The 23913-nt window shown below is 40.3% G+C and overlaps 1 protein-coding gene across 1 annotated transcript in view; it reads left to right on the top strand.

The window, feature by feature from the left end:
* The window catches only part of ACVR1 (activin A receptor type 1), a 124146-nt gene that overhangs the window by 36364 nt on the left and 63869 nt on the right, over positions 1-23913 (top strand). The window contains exon 2 of the mRNA XM_057746048.1: positions 14773-14955. The gene's annotated coding sequence lies outside the window, so the exon portion shown is untranslated. The remainder of the gene's footprint in view (positions 1-14772; positions 14956-23913) is intronic.

Raw genomic sequence — 23913 nt, 5'->3', positions numbered from 1 at the left:
TCCTTAAAAGGTAAGAACTGTTAAGAAAAGCAGGAAAGTGAAACTCACAAAAGTCAAGATTCTGTTTCTAATAATAACAACAGCATCAATAACAGTAATGGCTTACCCCTTCATGGTGCTCATATATCAGGTTCTGCTCTGAGTGCTTTGCGTATATTCACTCATTTAGCCCTTATGATTATTACTCTGTGAGGCAGATCCAATTCTTTTTATCTTAATTTTGAGATGAAGGAAATGAGTTATGTGCCTAAGGCGCTAAACATAGCACATGGCAGGCCTGAATTCTAACTCAGGCAGGGCGGCCTTCCTTCTGGGTTTTAACCACAGTGCAGGAGAGGAAAAACGAAAATGTTGGAGGACACCTGGGGATGGTGTAGGGTGTGAAGTGCTGGTAATTTCTTTAAAAAAAAAAAAACAAAACAAAACGTAATTAGAGCCTTCACTAAAGGTTGTAGTTGCATTTTTATTATATATGGATTGACTGTATATTCATATAATATGTATTACATGTGGAGATATATACATATCTGTGAATTCCTAGTTATTTGAGAAATGACAGTAAATGTGTATGAGATGCTTGTGATACTTGATGTACAGTAAACCTCAGAGTTGGGAACCACTTATCTCTCTTTAGAGAAACAATATATTCACATACAGAAGCTATGGAAGCTTTTCCCAACCTGATATGCCCCCATTTCCATGGAATATTTATATTTATTTGCCTTTTTCCCCCTAAATTACCTTACATATTGGATCTTGTCTTTGCCAAAGGCACGAGGAGTTGATTGCAGCTCTGAAGTAGAAGTTAAAGCATTTTGTGTGTGTGTGTGTGTATGTGTGTGTAGGAAAGTTCACCGTACAAAGTTATGTTTGAAATACAGTAGCTTCTAGACATGTATCTGACCCACTCTTCATATGTCCAATGTGAAAAACCTTGGAAGGACACCTTCCAGTTGTGTTGAGCCAGTCTAAATTTGGCTATAAGTCTAGGAGACTCAGTTGAATTTATGCTAGAATGTGTTGTCTTAAAATAAACCTGACTGTGCAGCAGTGCTGGTAGAACCAACAAAAATGCACCTGAGACAACTAAGATGTTAAAAAAAAAAAAAGGTTATTATCTGAGATGTCCCTCCCCTAATACTTAACACTTTCAAAATTAGAACTAACAGAAGCTGGCCATTCCTTCCTGCCAATTTTAGAAACTAAGCCTTTCTGACACTTATAGAACATTATCATTTCCCTCTGGGATTTAAAAAGTAAAAAAGCAAAATCAGGAGACAAATATTTATGAAATGGACAAGGGTTTAGTGACCTGAAACTCAGTGGAATGTTTCTCAGAATTGTTGACAGTGTGAATGGTAAACAGAGACAATTGCTAATGCTTTTTTTTTTCATACTAATCTCCTGGCACTTTACAGTGCTGCTGAGGAAGACTAGTTTGTTAACCCGTTGGTCTCCTGAACAATTTGGAGTGAGAGAATTTAGTTGGCTGTGGTGTAGCCTCTACTTGCGGGGAGGATGAGACAACTTGCTCTATTGTTTTACCTCTTCTGTGATTGCTTCTCGAAGGTGGAAATGTGTGGCATAAAGTTTATATGTTTTAAAAACTTTATATATAGATATATGATTTATTTTTTTTTCTTTTAATTGTTGCTTGGCAAATAGTGCACATTTTAGATGAGAATGATGTCATTAAAACCACTATAAAGACTTTCCCATTAGAAATTCTGGCCCAGTTGGGAATTTGGGTTATTGATGGTAAATATAGATTGTTTGTATTAATTGTCAGGTAAGTTGCTTCTTAAGAGTTGCAATATCACAAATGATGGAAGAGCTGAAGTTTCAGCTTGTGCTGATGTAAATTAATCACAGGTGTGGAATCTTGAGGCTTGTGATGAAAAGACTGTTAATACAGTCAACTTCAGGCATATTTTATTGTATAGCTTTGATGTATAAAAAATGAATCCTGGTGCAAAACTGTGTGTTTTAATTAATAGCAACCTGAATCAAGAGGCTGTAATTCCATTAGTGTACTGAATACTTAATGGCATTTGAGGAGATTAAAAGTATAGAAAATGTCTCTGGTTTGTGGTTACTTGTATAAAATTACTTGAGTAAGAATCCAGAGATTTAAGTATCCTTAGATAAAGTAGTCTTGATAATAGCGCTTGCTCTGGGAACAGCCCTATCCCTACCCTCCCACTTCACATCACCACCACCCCAAAGCATCATGGAACCAAAAAGGATTCCAGAGGGGTTCGTCCTAATTCTAGGCGGGCTGGCTTTAGTCCTGACTCTGCATTTGCCACATCTTTCCTGCTTTTGAGTCTACCCTTTTGTCTCCTCTCCGCTGACATTCCATTTTAGTTTTCTGCGGGTTACCATCAGTCTGAGCTTGGTGGTGATTTGCAGATTCACAGTCTCCTCATCTGATAGGTAGGTAGTGTCTGCTTGTTTTATAGTTGGGGACTGGGGCTCAGACAGTACTGTGCTCAAGATCCAGGAGCCTGGAAAGTGATAGACCTAGGTTCAGTTCCCAAACTGTGTGATTCCAATGTTTTGGCTCTTTCTGCAGAATGAATCGGGAGACAGTATGCCCACGCAGTTAGCAGGCACAGCACAGCATACACTCAAGTTCTAAGTTATATAGGAAAAGGCGTAAGAGCTTTAAGACTAATTTTTAAAAATAACAGTTTTATTGACTTAGTTCATATTACCAAAACATTCACTCTTTTGTGGTGTACAATTTAGTGGCTTTTAGTAAATCCACAGAGTTGTGCAACTGTCAACACCGTCTAATATTAGAACATACTCATCATCCGCAAGAGAAACCATCAGCATGTGAGATTGATTCTGAAGCTAAGATCATTGAAGTAGAAGTTGACGTTAGGGTTCCCAATCATCCTGTGAACTAAGTGAGAGTAGAAGCCAAGTTCCTGGACCAGCTGCCCGGTTGACACCTGTTTTTGTTGACAGAAGCCTCCAGAACAGTAAATTCTCAATCTTTTCTTTTTTAAACCTATGCTCAATTTTGATAAACTGAGAAATCTCACATTCTTCTGCCCATTTGTAATGAGAAAGCAATAGGATTTAAAAAATTTTTCTTTTTTTAAATTCAATTTTTTAAATTGAACTGTAGTTGATTTACTGTGTTGTGCCAATCTCTGCTATAGAGCAAAGTGACTCAATTATACACATGTATACATTCTTTTTTATATTCTTTTCCGTTATGGTTTAGCACAGGGTATTGAATATAATTCCCTGTGCTATACATTAAGACCTTGTTGTTTATCCATCCTGATTGTAATAGTTTGCATCTACCAGCCCCAAATTCCCAGTCCATCCTTCTCCCTCCCCCACTGCCTTGGCAACCACAAGTCTGTTCTCTATGTCTGTGAGTCTGTTTCTGTTTTGTAGATAGGTTCATTTGTGCCATATTTCAGATTCCACATAGAAGTGATATCACATGGTATTTGTCTTTCTCTGACTTACTTCACTTAGTATGATCATCTCTAGCTGCATCCATGTGGTTGCAAATGGCATTATTTCATTCTTTTCTATGTAAAAATTTTCTGAACATTTATTTATGGTTTTGATTTTTCAAGATATGTCTGCCACCCCCCCTTATGTGGATTGGAGAATCATCTGCATCTCAAGACTTCTAGGTCTCCTTCATCTCAGTTTTGCTTGAACACATTAAATGAATCAATACAGTCATAATTTGAAATGACTCATGCATTAAGCAATTTTGTGTGTAAACTTAAAGTGATCCCAGGCAGCCAGTGCTGGTAACAACAGGCAAGCTTATTCCTTGGATCTTCCTTCTCTTTTCCTTAACTTTCAACTTTGGCCGTGGTCTCCTTCCTCTTACCTTCTTTGTGCTTATTAAGTTCAGTTACATTACAAAGCACTTTATGTGTTTATTCTTTTCTTCCCACTATGTGGTATAAAAAGGTTTAGGTTGGGAAAATGGGTTGGGTGGGGGAACCATTAAGAAGGTAGCATTGTCATGGTAAGAAGGACTCATCTTTTCTCCCACTCTGGTCCCCAGCACCTTGACTGAAGACATCTGGAGGGAAGCCAGTGAGTGAGAGCACAGCCTTGGGAATTGTGTGGAGGCCTGGCTCCTTATGATGAGCTCAGAATAATTTTCTCGAAAAAAAAATAGCATTATTCTTATAAGATGAAGCGTTTCCCTTCTTCTGTTTCATTGACATCTTAATCTCCAGTAATATTACAGCGTTAGCATGGTAGCTGAGTGTTGCTCTCAAGCTATTTTTCTGTATATATGCAATTTAGAAAAAGATTGTGTTCTAGAGTAGGGAATGCTTCTTTGTTTTCATATGTAAGTCAGTAGGAAGCTATGGTTTAGTGTATACGTTTAGTTTACATACTGTTTTTAATATGAAATAAACACTTTAGTTTTCTCTTAGTCTCTTTAACCTAGGACCTGGGGGAGTTTTTTTGCTTTGAATGAAAAGCCATGACAACCCTAAACATGTATTCTGATGGGCCTACCTCCTTTTTTCCATTAGCAAAATTATTTCTCAATTTTTACCATTCATAGTTCCCTTAGAGGGTTCCTCTTCTGCTTTGAATCCGTTATCAGGGTTACCCATTAATCCATCAACATTTTTTAAGGACCTGTTGTTTATGAGACTATCCCTGATGTTTCAGAAATGAAAAATACTACTTTGAGAAATTCACAGACTCAGTAGGCAATGAAATAAAAAAAAAATTGAAATGCCCTACCTAAAAGATGCCGTGATAACAACAAATGAGGGTGCATGTATCTTAGACAGGGTGTGGGCATGGGGGCTTCAGGGAAGATTTCCATCAGGAGATGATTCTTGAGCTGATCCTGAAGCTTAGGCATTGACAGATGGAAGAAACCTTTCAGGCGGACAAGTACAAAGGCAGAAGGCAAACAAGATGGAGGTGCCCTCAGGGAGCTGTAAGGTGCAGTTAGGGTCAGAGTGCCTGGGGGGTGATAACTGGATGAGGTTGGAGAGGTCCTGGGCCAGGTCCTAGGAATTAGGAATCTTCACATCCTCAGGAGAGCCATTGTAGGCGCTGTTGGCAGGTGCTGATACTTAGAGGAAATCGCGGAGGAAGAGTTGGAGTGCTGCTGGTGGGAGACAGTAAGGGCTGGGTGGTTCTGTTGCATGAGATAGGACATGAAGGAAGATGCGCGGTGTGGGGTGGTGAGTAAGGTGGACATGCTGAGTTCAGTTTTGTTAATCCAGATTCCTTGTCTTGGGAACTGGACACATTTTCACTCCCCTTGAGAGACTGGTCGTGATAGGCAAACTCCTGCCCCCAGCTGTTATTCTACTCTCTTTCATGCATTTTCTTATTCAATTATCCTTCAGTTGGCAAACAAATTATTGGTAGGCAAATTAAATTAAAAGCAAACCTCTGTGAGTTAAGAACTAAATTGCTAAATTAAATGAAAAATGTTATTATTTTTTAATGAGTAGGTTGGTTGGCATTTCAGTACAGTTGATTGGAAAACCATCTTTAATTAAAGAGGTAGTCTTTCCTGTTAGCATAATTCTTGAGGAATCCTGCTAGCAATTGTAAAAGAAATATCTACACAGAAAATCTTTGAGATAGGAGGAAACTCAGCAACTTGGGCGACCACTCTCAATTTCTAGATAAGAAAACTGGATGCCAGAGAGCACAGGTGACTTCCCAGTGTTACACAGCTATGGTGCAGGGCTGTGTCTGGCTCATTCGTGCAGCGTTTTCTCCACTGTGCCTGATGACCCCCTGCAATACTATCGAGATGATAGAGCAGGGTTTGAAGAAACCTAATGTTCAAGGCTGCTCAGTCAGTGGTAGACCCAGAATCCCCTGGATTCTTGACTTTCATCTTATTTTTAAATTAATCTCATTGTTCATCAGTCAGCAAGTATTCGTTGACTATCTAGTATGGAAGGGATGGTACCCAATTATAAAGCTAAACAATAAATAAGAAGCTGTTTTGCTCTTCAAGAAGCTTGCCCATTTGTTTTTCAGATAACTCATTACAGGTCTGGCGACTGCTTGTAAAATGCATAGCTTGTGTGACATAATTATGGACATGTAGTACACACGCAGCACACAACAGGGAAGCACAGCCATACATGATATTGTTCACTCTTAATTCTTTCTAACTTTACTGGATCTTTTTTTGTTTGTTACCTTGTTCTGTGTGCACAGGGGGCAAGCAGCTTCCTGCCCTGCCTATGGGTAAATAGAAATTAAACCAAACAATTAGAAAAAGAATGTTGATTGCCTTTTATTCAGTTTATTCTCATTGAACCTTAATTAGGGAGAATGATCTGGTGAAAATTTTATTTAGGTTGGTAACTGATGTAAATATTTGCAAGAGGGCATTGGAAGAATGATTTTTAAAACCATTTGTTCTCTGTTCATTTATTTTGGTATCCCTCTTCTGTAATAGCCCCCTTCAGTGTTTCTGGAAATTGCTGTAGGTACGGTTCTGAAAAACTTAACCTTAATGTGGTGTAGTTGTTTGGTGAATAAATGTGCTAGGAAAACTTAGTGCCATTCTAAAATGAAGACTGCTTTTATGAAATGGTAATTTTTCTATAATTCTTTATATGCTTCATTATGTTTCTTATGTTAACTTATTCCTATTAAATAGGAGTTTGGTATATTTTGTGTTGCTTTGAATTTAGGTCCAGGGTAGAAACTTAGCCATTTAGTGATTGAGACATTTTATTTACCAAGTTTATGAGCTTGAAATTGTGAATACTTCTTGCTTTTCTGTAATTTTAAGCTTTGTTCATTCCACAAATATTTAAGTCTGGTGTGATGCTGAACCTGGCATTGGAGATAGAGCAGGACATTGGATATACAGAATGCCTACTTTCAAGGAGCTCCCTGTTGAAGCTTTGCTAATGTCTGTCTAGTAAACTTGCATAGACCCAGGAACCCCAGAGTGAAGCTTTGGAAAAACAAATACCCCATTAGAAAACTAGAAAATCTGGTTCTGGCCCAAGTGGGCGGCATCCTGCAAACTCTTGTAAGAAGTGCTTTGAGATCATCCACTGATGAAAGCCTGCGTGGTATTACATGTGAGGGTAATCATCAAGGATTCCCACATCACTGCCAGACAGCAGGTAAAACACACATGGAAGTAGGAAGTGCGGACGTTCTGCAAAAATGGGATTTATATACATGAAAGTGGGACCCAGCAGAGAAAGATGATCTGATTACCAGTGAAGTCTGATTCTCTTTAGAGAGTAGTGCATTGGAGGGATGGAAGAAATAACAAGTTCCTTCTTTCTTACCTCTGCCCATTCTTAATCCTTGTCTACTCAAGGTGCTCTGATTCCTCGCTCAGAACCTTTTGGAGACTTAGATACAGCTGGAATAGAGCTACCTAGGATTGGGCTAGTTGGGTGTCTTGAAACTCAGATTTCATCCAGGAATTGACATGATTCTGTGAAATAACCACAGACACATTAATTGAGTGAAGACTAACAAGATTTGAAAAAGCTAATAACTATGGTATGAAGAAAAGATAGAAAAATAGGGGGAAAATGTGATGTATCCCTTGGACTTCTTTATTGAGCTACCAGCTGCTCTGCAAGGCCTGCAGGAAGGCTTGACATGCAGCTGGTAACATCAGCTGACCAGCTGCGTTTCCTTCGCAAAATGGTTAACAGAAGTCACCTTGGGGCCTTGTGTGGGAAAAGAAAGAAGGCAAGAAAAGGAGAGGGCACGAATGGAGAAGGAAGAGAGAACGAGTGAGTCACGTGGGCTATGTGTGAGTGAGGGTGTGTGTGTTTCTGTCTTTCTGTCTGTCTCTGCTGAATCTTCTCTTCCCTGAAGTCACACATCCAATCTGGTGAGGAGTTGATGAAGGTGTTTTCTATTTTAGTCTGTAGCCTTCCCATCTGGTGTCTGGATTTCTTCTAAGCTGCCACCGCTGGGGGAATGAGTGTGGGGTATTAGTTCTTCCATGTTCTCTCCATTCAGGCTTCTTTTATAATATTTATTTTAAAATTACTAGTTTTATGAGTCAAAGTGGTCAAATTTTGGCAGTTTCATATGATTCAACCTATTAATTCTAGCCTTGTGATTCTGTGTCTTCCTCACTGTTTCATCTTCTTACACCTGCTCCTTAAATATTAAATTTTTAATAATAGCTATCATCTACTACCACCCACCGGATGCTGTGTACCTCACATATGGCTACTCTGCAAGGGTGTCCTGATGCCCATTTTGCCTGGAAGAGACTGCAGCTCAGACAGTTGGCCCAAGACGACCTGTGTAGTGATTGGCGGGGCTGGGATTCAACCCAGGACTCTTTGGTTCAGGTCTGGAACCTGCTTGCTGCTACTATATTCCACTGCTCTTGTTTCCTTGAGTTTTATCATGGTCCTCATGCTGTATATTTCTGGCACAAATAAATGAGCCTTTACAAGACTGGTTAGAGAAATGGGATTTTGATAGGCCACCAAACCACTTCAGAGGAGGATGTTTGAAGTTATAAGTTGCAAGCAGGTTATCTCAGGAATCTAGTCTGGTACTTAATTGCACTCACTCCTGTCATGGTCCCCAGTAGATGCCTCTAATCTCAGCCAAATTATAGTTTAAATTCTGGAGGAGAAAGGTTCTCTGATGTTTGGACCTTAAATCCATCCCAGGGGCCAAGCATTAGGAATTCTTGCCTTCTTCCTGTCTCCACTTTGGTTGGTCTTCTTGCTAGGCTTTGAGACAGACTTTAATCTTTTCCTTAAAACATCCTGGAGACGTAGTTCATCCTCATGCCTGCCTCCTCTCCCCAACCCTTTTTCTAGTGAGTTGGGTTTCTACTCACTATCTAAATATACACCTGAAGACGATAGTGCTTTCATAGTAGAATTCCTTCCCAGGATTTCTTGGGAAATTTATATTTTTACAAATCCCCAGAAAAATCAGTTAAGAAAAAAGGTAAATGGGAAAAAGTGTTGAAATTCTCCTGTGAGAATTAAAACAGTTGACATAGAGACGTAACTACATCAAAGGAGTCCACTGATGTCAAGTTGAAAGCTAACCTACGGAATTGAAGCATGATTGACATTTCCCAGCACCAGGTTGGGATGGGAGTGCAGAGGAGAGAGTTGGTCACGATTGCTTGTAGCTGGTGCTGTGTTATAAACGTGTGTTCGTGGCCCTGTCTGCTGCTACTGGTGAGTCATCCTTGCAAATAAAATAAATATAAATTTATATGCATAGCATGTTGTATACAAATCCTGTGAGTGGTGTTCCAAGAAAGACGTTTCCAAGGCAAAATAAGCCTTTAAGATGGCAGTTTCAACACGTGATTCTGCGTAGTGCTGTTACCCTTCCTCATAGATCCACATCCAGGTTATTTCAGGGATCAACAAACCTTTTCTCTAAAGGGCCAAATAGTAAATATTTTAGGCTTTGCAAGCCATATGGACTCTGTCACAACTCTCAACTCTGCTGTTTTGTGTGAAAGCAGCCACAGACTATACGTAAAATGAACAAGTGGGGCTGCGTTCCAATAAAACTTTTATTTACCGAAACAGACTGTGGGCTGGGTTTGGCTTGCTATTGGACTGCTCCCCGATAATGCTCACTGACATTCTCCAGCATCTGAACATTTGTCGTAGGCTACAGTTCTTTGTAAGTACTAATAAGTTTATTTCTTATTTACTATTTCTTTTAGATATCCATAATAATGAGTAAGGGGGTGTTTGGAAGGGTCTTTTTTTTTTTTTTTAAGTAAATTATTTATTTTTGGCTGTGTTGGGTCTTTGTTGCTGCTCATGGGCTTCCTCTGGTTCCCTCTAGTGGGGGCTACTCTTTGTTGTGGTGCTTGGGCTTCTCATTGTGGTGGTTTCTCTTGTTACGGAGCGCAGGCTCTAAGTGTGCAGGCTTCAGTACTTGTGGCACGTGGGCTCATTAGTTGTGGCTCACGGGCTCTAGAGCGCAGGCTCAGTAGTTGTGACCAATGGGCTTAGTTGCTCCGTGGCATGTGGGATCTTCCCGGGCCAGGGGCTGAACCCGTGTCCCCTGCAGTGGCAGGTGGATTCTTAACCAGAGAGCCACCAGGGAAGTCCCTGGAAGTGTTTTTTGAATAACTTATAATTTGGGGAATTCTGGGGAACTTTCTGGAAATTCTCATTTGGAAATTCCTGGAGAAGGGGATTTGTTGTATCCTTTGGCTCCTCTATACTTCCTGATTCAGTCAACATTTCTCTTTCTTCAATTTAATGTGGCTTTCCTTGTTCTTTGGGCTCTGTGGTGTCCCCCAAGCTTGTCAGGTGTCTAGGGCGTGTGACCTATTTTTTTTCCCACTGGGAGACTGGGCATCTTGGAAACTGGTTGATATCTCTGTTGCCTTTCTTCAGAATTGCTAGTAGATAATACCTGTCTTGCCCATGTATTCAAGTGTCTGGAGTAGATTATTCCTCAAGGATCCTTGACATTTATGTGCCTGGTTGTAGCAATGTTATTTTAGAGCCAGAACATGAGGACATTTGTAGTATCATGTGGGTGATTTGTGCTATTGTTTGGGATTGGTATACTTTATGCTTTTCTGCCATGCTGCTTTAGCCCTTCTATTATTTTAAGAGGTAGAAAACAGGAGAGGGAACTAAGAATATCTACTAAAGAGTTCACTTCAATTCTTACAAATAGTCAAGATACAGATTAACTTATTGGTAATTAAGAACACAGATATTGGACTCAGCAAAACTTGAGTTAATTTGTTTTGCCACATATTTCAAAAGTGTGGTCTTTTACTTAATCTCTCTTACCTCTTCCATTGTTTTCTTATCTTTCAAATGAGAATACTAGTATCTTCCACTTCATTTCTGTGTTGTTAGGATTAAATCAGATAACGCAAGTGTGTGGTTAGCACAGTTCTGGAACTAAATGATAGCTGGAATTATTACTGACTCTTAAAGATGGGAGCTATTAAATTAACCCTGTTTTGTGCCAGAGGAAACTGAAACAAACGGGTTAAATGATTTGTGTAAGATCACATTTAGCAGGTTGGAAAACTGGATTTGGCTCTTTCCTAAGTCCGTGTTCTTGCTACCATATGCTGCTTAAAGTAATTTCAGTTAACAGTATTTCTGTAGCAGGATACACCATGGTTTATTTGGGTTATGAGGCTAGGTGGATAGATGGGGAAGGTATGGGATGATGTCTTCTGTCTTATTTTTTTAAACTGAAGTATAATTGACATATAACCTTATATTAGTTTCAGGTATACATTACAGTGTTTCCCTACTTGTGTATATCGCAAATTGATCACCACAATAAGTCTAATTAACATCCGTCACCATACAAGAGATGGTGTCTTGAAAGGGCAAGGATTTGTAGTATTTGAAAGCCACAGTTTCTAGAAGCCAAGGATATAGTTATAATTTAAAAGTTGAGAAAACTTGCCCTGATTTCTTTTCCCTGTTGCTTAGCTGCTGTATTGACTGCCAAGAACATGTTAGATTTTAAATACCTTTTATGCTTGCCTGTTACTCAGTCCCATCATATTACAACGACTTTTAAGAAACTACGCATGTTCTCTTAAATTGGATTAAAGAAAAATGTACTAGTATGTTGTCTGCAATTGGAGTTAGAATTTTTTTGTATCTTTCCTTTCCCCCTTCCTCACACTCACCCTCCACCACTTCACAGGATCGTGCCTCTAACCTTTATGGGTCAGATTTCCACGTGGCGTGATTAGTTGCCAATAATTAATCTCCATAGCTAAACAAATAAATTGGCCAAGGTTTTGGAAAAAACTCAGCTCTATGAAAGTTTGTGACGAGTTGCTGCAGTTTGCTAGATGCACATGGTCTCTGACTTACAATGGTTTGACTTAACGATTTTTCGGTGTTAAGATGGTGTGAAAGTGATATGCATTCAGTGGAAAGTATACTTTGAATTGTGAATTTTGACTTTTTTTCCCCCGAGCCAATGACATGCGGTACGATCCTCTCTCATGAGGCTGGGGAGCGGCAGCTCCTAGTCAGCCATGTGATCGTGAGGGTAAATAACTGATACACTTAGAGGCGCCGTGTTCTTCATTTTCTGTACTGTGTCCAATAAAGTACATGAGATATTAACACTTTATTATAAAATAGGCTTTGTGTTAGGTGAATTTTTCCAACTGTAGGCTGATGTAGGTGTTCTGAGTAGATTTAAGGTAGGCTGGGCTCAGCTATGATGTTTGGTAGGTAAGAAACAATGAATGCAGTTTCAGCTTAGGACATATTCAACTGAGGACATTTTCAACTTATGATGGGTTTATTGGGATGAAACCGCATCGTAAGTCAAAGGATATCTGTATAGATACTTATTTTATCTCACTGATTTTAATTGGTGCATATGCCTCTTTTTGTTTTTCATTTTTTAAATCTCTCTTGGGGTTTTGAACAAAACTACTTTCAACTACCTTTTAGGATCTATCACTCTTGCCTATTGGCATGGAGTGTATTTGTGCAGAGATGGGTCCTGAGTAGAACATTTGAAGAGTTAGGTATTTGGAATTTGCTTTCCACCTTTGCTCGCATTTTACTGACTTATTCTTCCTTGTAGTACACCACAGTTTTGACTTCAATCCATGGGTTGAGAGACTGATAATTTTAAGACAAATATTAAACTATGCTTAATCTGAAGACTTGATTTTTACCCAGTAACTCTTGAGCACCAACTCTATGCTAGTTGAAGAAGAATAATATGTGATCCTCATCTAGTTTTGTTTTCTGAGACAAACCCAGTTCAAGGCAGAGGATTAAGTGCCAGGTCATATGGAATTGAGTCCTATAGAATATTAATACCAGAGGAATTAGGGTGGAAAGATCTGGAAAATGTGGGAATCATTAGGGAAGGCTGAACAAGGCAGGAGAACCTAAGCACAGTTTTGAAGGAATTCCTTGTAGGAAGGTGATAGGGCTGGGAAGTTGGTAGGGAAATTAGAAGTACCTCTGTAATTAAAAAAAAAAAAAAAAGATTTCTGATTTTTTAAAAAGAATCAGAAAAATATGCACCAGTATTTCCTTATTTTCTTGCTTATCCAAAGCTCCTCCCCAAATAGTACCTATAACTTGAAGACATGGCTGGTCCTAAGCAGGGCAGTTGCACTGGCCCCTTCGCACTGGCCTCCTTCTAAAATGCGGTTAGTCTTTGGCAGACAGGAAAGCAACTTCGGTGTGAATCTGCCAAATTTCCCTGGCCCCAGCATCTCGGAAAATACCAGGATTTTAACAGTTTGTTCTGAAACTCAAGGTTTGTGGATGCTGCTTAGCCGAAGAGTTTGTTTTTAAGGATGTCCACTCCAGAAATGGATTTTTACTTTTATTTATTTTTTAAAAAAGATTTATTATTTAGTTTTAAACTTTGGCTGCGTTGCGTCTTCGTTGCTGCACACGGGCTTTCTCCAGTTGTGGCGAGTGGGGGGCTACTCTTTGTTGTGGTGCGTGGGCTTCTCATTGTGGTTTCTCTTCTTGCGGAACGTGGGCTCTAGGCGTGTGGGCTTCAGTAGTTGCAGCATGTCGGCTCAGTAGTTGTGGCTCACGGGCTTAGTTGTTCCGCGGCATGTACGATCTTCCTGGCCCAGGGATTGAACCCATGTACCCTGCACTGGCAGGCGGATTCTTAACCACTGTGCCACTAGGGAAGCCCCTGGGTTTTTACTCTTTAACTTCACTAAGTGATTGCGGAAAATGTCAGGTTTCTGGTTGACCTTTCTATGGGCGGATATTTTTGTGTGTCTTATTTTTAGTGTCTTATTTTTTGTGTCTTATTTTTACATTCTCGATTCTCTTTTCACACTGATTGTGAGCCTCAATTTCAACTGAAGCGAGACATGTTGATATTATTTGTACAGCATTTCCCTTGAATTTCAGGGTTGATGTGATTTTTTTTTTAATCATGTGATTTTACTTCCAGATAATTATTGAGGAATGCTGTATTTTGGATTTGCTTTGTGCTTAGATTTATTTACATGAAAGTTTTCTTGGCAAAGTGTGCCTTGAGGTTAAAAAAAAAAAAAGGTGCTGTTTTCGGAAAGGAGTAAGTTTTTCGATGTTTTGTGTTACTCAGCTATTTGAATGGGAAAGTTTGGTTCTAATAAAAATTTCCTCTTCCTTTGGCAAATGTTGATGTTTTTAAAGTCCTCCTAAAGGAAAAGGGAGCTTGGGGAGCTTTTTGTTTTTTGATAGTTATCTAAACCCCCTTTCCTTCTGCTGTATGCTCCTAACCCTGCCATTGTTTTATGAGTCTTTGAACTAGATCTCTCTACAGCTGAGAATGGTGGTTGAAAATGGACCCCAACCAGGTTATTTCTGGGTGGATACGTGAGAAACTGGTTACTGTGGTGCACGGGGTGTCTTTAGGAGCAGCCGGCAGTCGGGGGAGAGACTTTCATCCCGTACTTGTGGATGGCTTGAATTTTGTTTTTCCTGGTACATATTATAATTCATATATGCAAAGCCATTGTTTTTTTTGTTTGTTTTTGTAAGTGGCTAGAGTACGTGGTCTATGGACTTCTCAGGAACTTGATTTTGAAGTTTACCAACTGCAGATCCCACTGGGTTTTGTGTCATTTAGAAAAATATTTAAAATTGGTGCGGACCTATGACCTCAACCCTTTCCATCCTTGTTGCAGTTGTAAATCGGCCTTGGTTTTGTGGTCCCAGTTGAAAGGCTTGTCAAGCGTGCACTTCCTTTGGCCCTCACATGCACAGCCGCAGGTTTTCCTTCTGCTTAGCTGGTTTTCTTTCTTCTTCCCCTCCGCAGCCCTGAGCCGCTGTGAGCGTCACACTGCCAGCACGAGAGCGACTGGAGAATTCTCATTATTCCCGGAGACTCCGGGAGCACCTCTCCCACCTCCAAGGCTCCAGGAGTGAGTGACAGGCGCTCTGGGGAAGAGCCCACTGCTGGAAGGACTGCGGGAGGAGATGCCCGGGAGCCAGCTCTAAGGTAGCCCAAGCCAGCTTCTGTCCAGGAGCTCTCAGTGGCCTCGCCAGGGCCGGCAGTAGAGCCATTTCAACAAATCACCTCTTTTAATGCTCTTTGGCAGAGATCCGATTGGCACGGTAAATTCTTAGCCACGATGATCATTTTGTTGGATTGTATGAATCCAACATAAGAAGGTTAGGACCAAGCCCAGTGGTTCTTTATTCTTGCATTACCTTGAAGGTGGGCTTTTTTTTGTGGAGCTACTCAGTTATCTTTTAACTCTGGCCAAGTTGTTCACATACCACCACCATTTCCCTACGTATAAAATGTTTCTGCCATTCTTTTCACCTTACGGGACCGCTATTTTTCTTTTTTCCCTTCTAAATAGACTATGTGTTAGAGCAGTTTTAGGTTCATTGCAAAATTGAGCAGAAAGTACAGAGCGTTCTCATAGATGCCCTTGTCCCCCCCACACACGCCTGACCTCTCCCAGACTCTCAGTCACGCCAGCAGAGTGATCCGTTTATTATAATAGTGGACCGTCCACGGACACACCATCATCACCCAAAGCCCATAGTTTACATTGGGATTTGCTCTTGTTGTACATTCTGTGGGTTTGGACACATATAATAACATGGATCCCCCATTATAGCAGCCTGCAGAAGTTTCACTGCCCTAAAAATCCTCTGTGCTCCGCCTATTAATCCCTGCCCCCACCCACTCCCTGGCAACCACTGATCTTTTTATTGTCTCCATACTTTTACCTTTCCCAGAACTACATTTTCTTATTATGCTTCCGTGGAGTACTTTGAAATCTATGTAAAGAAGTCTCTCTCTCAGGATGAAGTGCTATCAAGGCTGGGCTAAGCTACAGGGGTAACACAAATACCAACTTTTGACTAGAGTCTGTACGATGTTTCCGTGAGGGGAGGCCTGAAGTGCTAAATGTAGGTGGGTGTGTCTCCGAGTTAAAAGTCGGGATTGCCCGGATATGGTTTGAAACTTGTACATAGAGACAGAAGCACGAGGTCTCTGTAGCCTCCTTAGGTTCAAAACTCTGGCAGAAGTTCTCTAGTAGCTGTCAAGCGCTTTCTTTTTTAAAGGAAAGTTTAATTTGTTATTTTCAAAAACTTTATTCTTTTACGTGAAAGTTTATTTTTGATTATTTAATTTCAAGTAGTACCAAACAGTATAAAGTTTTCCTCCCTTCCTTTTTTCTTTTACCTATAGCTAATAATTTGGAACACACAGTTTTTCACATACAAACATTTCATAGACACACAGATTATGTGTAGTAATTATGTTTAAAAATTGATGGAACGTGGCTACACATTTGGTTTTACAACTTGCTTTTTCCTTTCACTTGATGTGCTGCGTACATTTTTCCTTTTAAGCAGCATTTTCCCTTTTAAGCAGCATCTCAATGAAGTAATGACTTCTTAGTGTTCCTTATATGGCTGTAACATAATAACAACCAGTCCTCAAGTGAGGGCTTAGCCTATAATTTAAAGGGGGCTGAGGAGGGGAGACCTTTCACATTAGGGAAAAAACAAAAGCTGTGACTGTTGACATTGGACTCTTAGTCACTAAGGATGTGAGTTTTCATTTTCCAAGGCAGATGATGCACAGCTCTGGGCTGTTGCCGAGGTGTCAGTTACATTAAATTTTCATCTTCTGGGTGCCTGGAAGGAACTTCGTTGGCACTAAGCTGTGTTAATATATTAGCATAGTTAGTTCTGGCTACCATCCTTGGAGCATTTTGAAATATTTTCGTGCCCATTTAAGGTGGCATGGGGTTGAATGAGTTTTAAGAGGAAGTAATGAACAACAGGGATGGAACTAAGAGACTGACTTTATTTTGCATATGTATTTATTTGGGAGAGGAGGAGGAGATGATGGTGTTAGTTAATTGCTAATCCCGTGATTCTTAATTGTGAGACAGGGTTAAAATTGTTCAGCTCAATAGCTTCCTAGAGTGGTTGACAGCGAGAATCACCAGACACGTTTTTAGATATCTGGGGCCAGGAATGGATATTTGTATTGTTATTATTTTATAAAATATTTATTTTTAGGAAAGTAATAATATAATCAATGTTTATAAGGTTTAAAAGGTACAAGAGTGAAAAATAAGTCTCCCTCCTCCCTCTGTCTCCCAGTTACCCTTCCTAGAAGAGACAACCATTGTTAACTAATTTCTTACGTTTCTTTCAGAGATTTCAGGCATATATAATATACCAGCAGTAATCTAAAGATTATTGCAGTCTCTTTTTTTTCCCCAAGTGGTGACAACATATAGTGTTCTGTACTTTTTTCATTGAAATAATATCTCTTGGAAGTTCTTCATATTAATATGGCATTCTTTTCTAATGGGTGCCTCTCATTCCAGTGAGAGATGGACTGTAATTTGTTTAACCAGTACTGTATTGATGACCGTATAGATCATTTCCAGTTTTACTATCATGAACAAAGCTGTGGGAATAATCTTGTACATATATCATTTTAAACATTTGTAAATGTAGTGGAATTGCTGGGTCAAAGGATATGCACATTTTAATTTTGGTAGAAATATTGCCAAATTGCTCTGTTCATAGAGCTTGCAAAGTTTTCGATTCCACGAGCAGTGGATGAGAACCCTGCTTCCTCATACCCCTGCCAATCGCAGTATGATTGTCGAACTGGTAATTTCTTCTTTGCCAGATCAATAGGTGAAAAATGACAGTTTAATGGCGCTTTAATTTGCATTTTTTCTTATTTTGATTGACATGGAGCATCTTTTCACAAGCTTAAAGTCCATTTGTATTTCCTGTTCTGCTCCTTCTCTGTTAGTGTCCTTTGTCTATTTTGCTATTGGGATATTGATCTTTTTATTATCAGTTCACAGGCGCGCCCATGCATTAACAAATTAGCACCCCATCTTCTCTCCTTGTGAGATGTGATATTTATATTTGGTCATTTGGGTAAAAATAATTATTTTGCTGTGTACATTATTTAAAATTTTGTGTACTTAAATTTACCAGGTCATTCAACAAATATTTATTGAATGCTTCTTATGCATTAAGCACTTGTTCTAGGCAGTAGGTTATACAATAGTGAAGAAAATAGATCCTAATTCTTGCCCCATGGAGCTTACAGCCTAGTGGAAGAGACAGTCTATAAAAGATGTTTAAAAATGTTATTGATAGAGGGAATTCACTGGTGGTCCAGTGATTAGAATTCGGTGCTTTCACTGCTGGGGCCCGGGTTCTATCCCTGGTCAGGGAACTAAGATCCTGCAAACCACCTGGCATGGCACCCCCCCCCGCCCCCCAAAATGTTTATAGAGATAAATGTATAATCAACCTTTTTGTGGCTTCAGGATTTTGTATTACAGTTAAAAGACCTTTTACATTCTTAGTGTTAAAAACTTATCTTGGACACGAATCAAGATGGCAGAGTAGGAAGACGTTAACTCACTCCCTCTTGCAAGAGCACCGGAATTACAACTAACTGCTGAACAATTATTGACAGAAAGACATTGGAACTCACCAAAAAAGACACCCCACATCCGGAGACAAAGGAGAAGTTTCAGTGAGATGGTAGGAGGGGCGCAGTCGTGTTAAAATCAAATCCCATAAATGCTGAGTGGATCACTCACAAACTGGAGAACAGTTATACCGCAGAAGTCCACCCACTAAAGTGAGGGTTCTGAGCCCCACGTCAGGCTTCCCAACCTGGGGGTCCAGCAACGGGTATTCCCAGAGAATCAGACTTTGAAAGCCAGCGGGATTTGATTGCAGGACCTCCACAGGACTGGGGGAAACAGAGACTCCACTCTTGGAGGGCACACAAAAAAGGGTGCTCACCAGGACCCATGGGGAAGGAGCAGTGACCCCATAGGAGACTGAACCAGACCTACCTGCTGGTGTTGGAGGGTTGTGTGCAGAGGTGGGGGTAGCTGTGGCTCACCGAGGAGACGGTCACTGGCGGCAGGGGTTCTGGGAAGTGCTCATTGGCTTGAGCCTTCCCAGAGTCTGCCATTAGCCCCACCAAAGAGCCTGTAAGCTCCAGTGCTAGGTAGCCTCAGGCCAAACAACCAGCAAGATGGGAACACAGCCCCACCCATTGGCAGACAAGCAGATTAAAGTCTTACTGAGCTCCATCCACTCAGCCCAACCCACCATCAGTCCCTCCCATCAGGAAGCACCCAGGAGCCTCCTAGATAGCTTCCTCCTCCAGAGGGCAGACAGCAGTATCAAGCAGTATCAGCAGTATTTCTTTTTGTGGAACTGAAAACCACAGCCACGGAAAGATAGAGAAAATGAAAAAGCAGTGGACTTTGTACCAGATGAAGGGACAAGCTAAAACCCCAGAAAAACAACTAAATGAAGAGGAGATAGGCACCCTTCCAGAAAAAGAATTCAGAATAATGATGGTGAAGATGATCCAGGACTTTGAAAAAAGACTGGATGCAAAGATCGAAAAGTTGCAAGAAAAGTTTACCAAAGACCTAGAAGAATTAAAGAACAAACAAACAGAGATATGCAACACAATAACTGAAGTGAAAAATACACTAGAAGGAACCAATAGCAGATTAACTGAGGCAGAAGGGTGAATAAGTGACCTGGAAGACAGAATGGCAATAATCACTGATGTGGAAAAAAATAGAGGAAAAAGAATGAAAAGAACTGAAGACAGCCTAAGAGACCTCTGGGACAATGTTAAACACACCAACATTCGCATTATGGGGTCCCAGAAGGAGAAGAGAGAGAGAAAGGACCCGAGAAAATATTGGAAGAGATTATAGTTGAAAACTTCCCTAACATGGGAAAGGAAATAGCTACGCAAGTCCAGGAAGCGCAGAGAATCCCAGGCAGGATAAACCCAAGGAGAAACATGCCAGGACATATAGTAGTCAAATTGGCAAAAATGAAAGACAGAGAAAAGTTATTAAAAGCAACAAGGGAAAAACGACAAATAACATACAAGGGAACTCCCATAAGGTTAACAGCTGATTTCTCAGCAGAAACTCTACAAGCCAGAAGGGAGTGGCATGATATATTTCAAGTGATGAAAGGAAAGAACCCACAACCAAGAATACTCTACCCAGCAAGGATCTCATTCAGATTCGCCGGAGAAATCAAAAGCTTTACAGACAAGCAACAGCTAAGAGAAATATAGAAAAATGGTACAAATCAACCAGTTTGCAAGGCAGAAATAGAGACACAGATGTAGAGAACAAACATATGGACACCAAGTGGGGAAAGCAGGGAGGGTTGAGGGGGAATGAATTGGGAGATTGGGATACCAAACTGTACACTCTAAATTTATGCAGTTTATTGTATGTTAACTGTATCTCAATAAAAGTTCTTAAAAAAAAAAAACTTATCTCAAGGTTCCTTATAGTGTCATGTGGTTCTTTTTTCAGACTTAAATCTTTGATCCATCTGGAATGTTAGGTATTAATCCAACTTAATTTTTCTCTAGGTGCTCTATTAATTAGGGTAAGGCTGAGTTGCTGTAACTAAGGAATTGAAATATGCTGTGGTTCAAAGAGTAGAGAAGTTGATTTTTTCCCTCACTTAACAGTTCCAGTGTGAGCAAAGCAAGTCAGCGGAACCGCCCTTATCCACTGGTTATTGAGAGTCAGGTTCCTTCTGTCCTGTGGCTCCAGGAATTGTCACTGTAGTTATATCTGCATGGTCATGGCTGGGTTCCCTCCACGTGAAGGATAAAGAGGAAAGTTCAGGGCAAGTGATCACATGTCACTTCCTACTTCCGTTGGTGAGAACGTAGTCCTGTGGGCACATCTAGCTGAGAGGAAGAGGGGTGAATGCAGTCCATGCTGGTCAGCATGTGCTCAAGAAGAAGCGAGGAAGGAATTTTAGTGGAAAATAAGCAGTCTCCGTCGCATTGGCTAGTCATTCCAATTTTACTGAATAGTCCCAAATTTTCTCTTTTGATTTCTTTTGTATTATAAATTCCCATATACATTGTAGTCTATTTCTGGGGTATCCATTTAGTTTCATTGATCTCTCTGCCTATGAGTGTAGCAGGATCACACTGTTTTTCTTAAACTCTTGGAGCTTAATATGTTTTTTTCTCTTTTGCAGGGGTAGTTCCATTTTACAGAACTTTCAAGTTTTATTTTATAGCATTTTCATATTTATTTTTGTGTGTATGGTTCTTAAAAAGTATATGAACTTTAAGATAACCATATCTAGTCACCAGTCCTTCTCCCCTAAGAAGAAACCTGTTAGTATGATTATTGGGATTGTGTTAAATGTCTAGGTAAGTTTTGTGAGGGAGGATTCGCATCTTTCTGGTGTTCATTTTTCTTATTTGGTGATAATGGTGCACAGTGTTTGGGAATCATTGATCTGGACTCTACATTCTTTCTATATCCTTGACCCAAGAAACTTATGTAATTAAAGTAGAAGAGAGGAAAGACCAATTTATCATAAGATGTTGTGTTACTTTTATTTTTATTACTTGATTTCTGATGATGACTAGGTAAGTGAAGCCTATTTCTCTATTAAAAATGAATAAACTTGGAACTTGAAAAAACAGTTTTCCTGTCTGAAGGTAAAAAATAGTTGACATTTCGGAAGGTTATTATATAAACTTATTTGTAATACAAACCTGGGCAAATGTTTTGTATATACATGAGATATGCAGTGCTATTACTTCCTCTCAGTGTGTGTGTGTGTTAGTCTGCACCTTTTTTGAACAACACGCATTCCTCTTTTGTCTTCTCCTCTTTACCTATTTATTATAAAGTAAAATAAAGTATACATAGCTTCGTTAATTTTTATAAGGTAAGTATTTTTTGTGACCACCGCGTAGGTCAGGAGAACATCAGTGGCCTCCCTAGAGCCCCTTGGTGTCCCGTGCCTGTCACGGTCCCTCTGTTTCTCCAGAGGTAACTACTTTACTGACTTCTGTAATAATTGCTTCATTGCCTTTCTTTATGGTCTTACCACCTGCCTGTGCTTATCTAACCACTGTCGTTTAGTCTTGCGCATCTTTGAAGTCGCCTAAAGCTCAGGTTCCCTTTCCAGCCCTTTCCTTTCCTACAGTTTACTTGTTGAAGAACCCAGCCATTCAACCTCTAATTTCCCACTGGCTGGATTTGGTGATTGCGTCCTCAGGGTTCAATTCAACTTATTCTTTTTCGTTTAGTGGGAAATGGTAGTTTAACTCCGCAGTCTGGGCATCTGGAATGCTCACTGCTACTGGGTTGGTCATTGTTTCTAGGCTTTTTTAGTGGACAGAGGAGGGGGGCGGATATACATATATATATCACTCGAGTTCATACTGATGCCTCCAATTCAAGTTCAGTTTATATGGCTTTTAGTTAACCTCTTCTGAATTACATCTGTAACTCCTCTACTCCACACAGAAAATTTAGCTTCTCCGGAACAGCAGGGAACTGGCCATAGTTATGCATTTGCTGTCTGCCACGTGATACGCACAGTATTCCCAACACTGCGGCAATCCGAACACCGCACCACTAGCACTGATAACTGACAGACAGTAAAAACAATTCCTTTTTGGTGTGCTATCCCCATTTTCCTCGACATTTTCAGGGGGAAGAGCGGGGATGTTTATAATTGTTGAAAACTGGGTACATTTAAACACTGATTAGATTTTAGGTTTTAGATAATATTTGGAGGAGGAATACTTTTTAAAAAACATTAATTTTTTATTTATTGGCTGTGTTGTGTCTTCGTTGCCGTGTGCAGGCTTTCTGTAGTTGTGGAGCGTGGGGGCTACTCTTCATTGTGGTGTGCGGGCTTCTTATTGGGGTAGCTTCTCTTGTGGCGGAGCATGGGCACTAGGTGCGTAGGCTTCAGTAGTTGCAGCACGTGGGCACCATAGTTGTGGCGCACGGGCTTAGTAGCTCCGCGGCATGTAGGATCTTCGTGGACCAGGGCTCAAACCCATGTCCCCTGCATTGGCAGGCGGATTCTCAACCACTGAGCTATCAGGGAAGCCCTGAGGAGGAATACTTTTAATTTTGTTAAATGAGATGTTGGTTTTATAGTTGTGTTTAGAAAAAGTCCTTATCTGTTAGAGAATTTGTGGGTGAAATGATGTGAGTTCTGGGATTCTCATGAAAATATATCAGGAAGAAAATGGGCAGAATAGAGGAAATAAGATTGTTTATTTTTGGAACTGGGTGGTAGGATGTGGCTTATTTTTGAAACTGGGAGGTCAGAAATAGAGTTTATTATCCTTTTTCTCTATGTAACTTGAAATGCCTGTTATAAAAAATTTTTTTAAATTAATTTTATAAACAGTGAAAAGACAAGGACATATGATAGGGAAAGAAGGTGATAAGGAAGGAATAGTCAGGGAAGGGGAAAAATGAGTAAAGAACCCTGACCTAGTAGTTTGGTTTGGTTTAATGGCCTTGAAGCTGGGCAACATCTTGAATGAGGAGAAGGGAGGGTTGAGATGTGGGGCCTCAAGGGAAACCAGTGTTTAAGAGATGAGTGGCAGAAGAGGAAAATCCCATGAAGGAAAGTGAGCAGATCCAAACCATAAAAGTAAAGATAGCGGAGAGATGGAGCCTCTGAATCCCAGCCAGGGAAGAACCTCGGGGAATGGAGCAGTTGATGCCACCGTCAGCATTCTCAGCCTCACCCAAATCACTGGAGGCCTGGCGGCTCCCTAGGCCTCATCTCAGGTCAATCAAATACAAATCTTGGTGGGTGAGGCTTCAGAGTCTGAGTTTTGAGGAAGCTCCCCTATGAATCTGAAAGATAAGGTAAGGTATACAAAGAGTTCGAACCTTATCCCAGAGGCATTTTGGTGATGGACTGGATGCAGGAGAGGGAGGCTGTGGAAGGAGCTTTGTAGGGTGCTCTTTCTAGAAGGTTTTCTGCGAGGGGATGAAGAGGGCAGATATGGGAGGACTTGGGGCCGAGGGAGGTGGTAGCTGCTGAAATAGTTGTTGCTTATAACAATGTAAGAGAGGTTTGCCTGTAGATGTGGAAG

This window comes from Hippopotamus amphibius, chromosome 8 (genome assembly GCF_030028045.1).
Source record: "Hippopotamus amphibius kiboko isolate mHipAmp2 chromosome 8, mHipAmp2.hap2, whole genome shotgun sequence".
NCBI lineage: Eukaryota > Metazoa > Chordata > Mammalia > Artiodactyla > Hippopotamidae > Hippopotamus > Hippopotamus amphibius.
The sequence above is the reverse complement of the archived record's forward strand: the minus strand, read 5'-3'. Positions and strand labels throughout refer to the sequence as shown.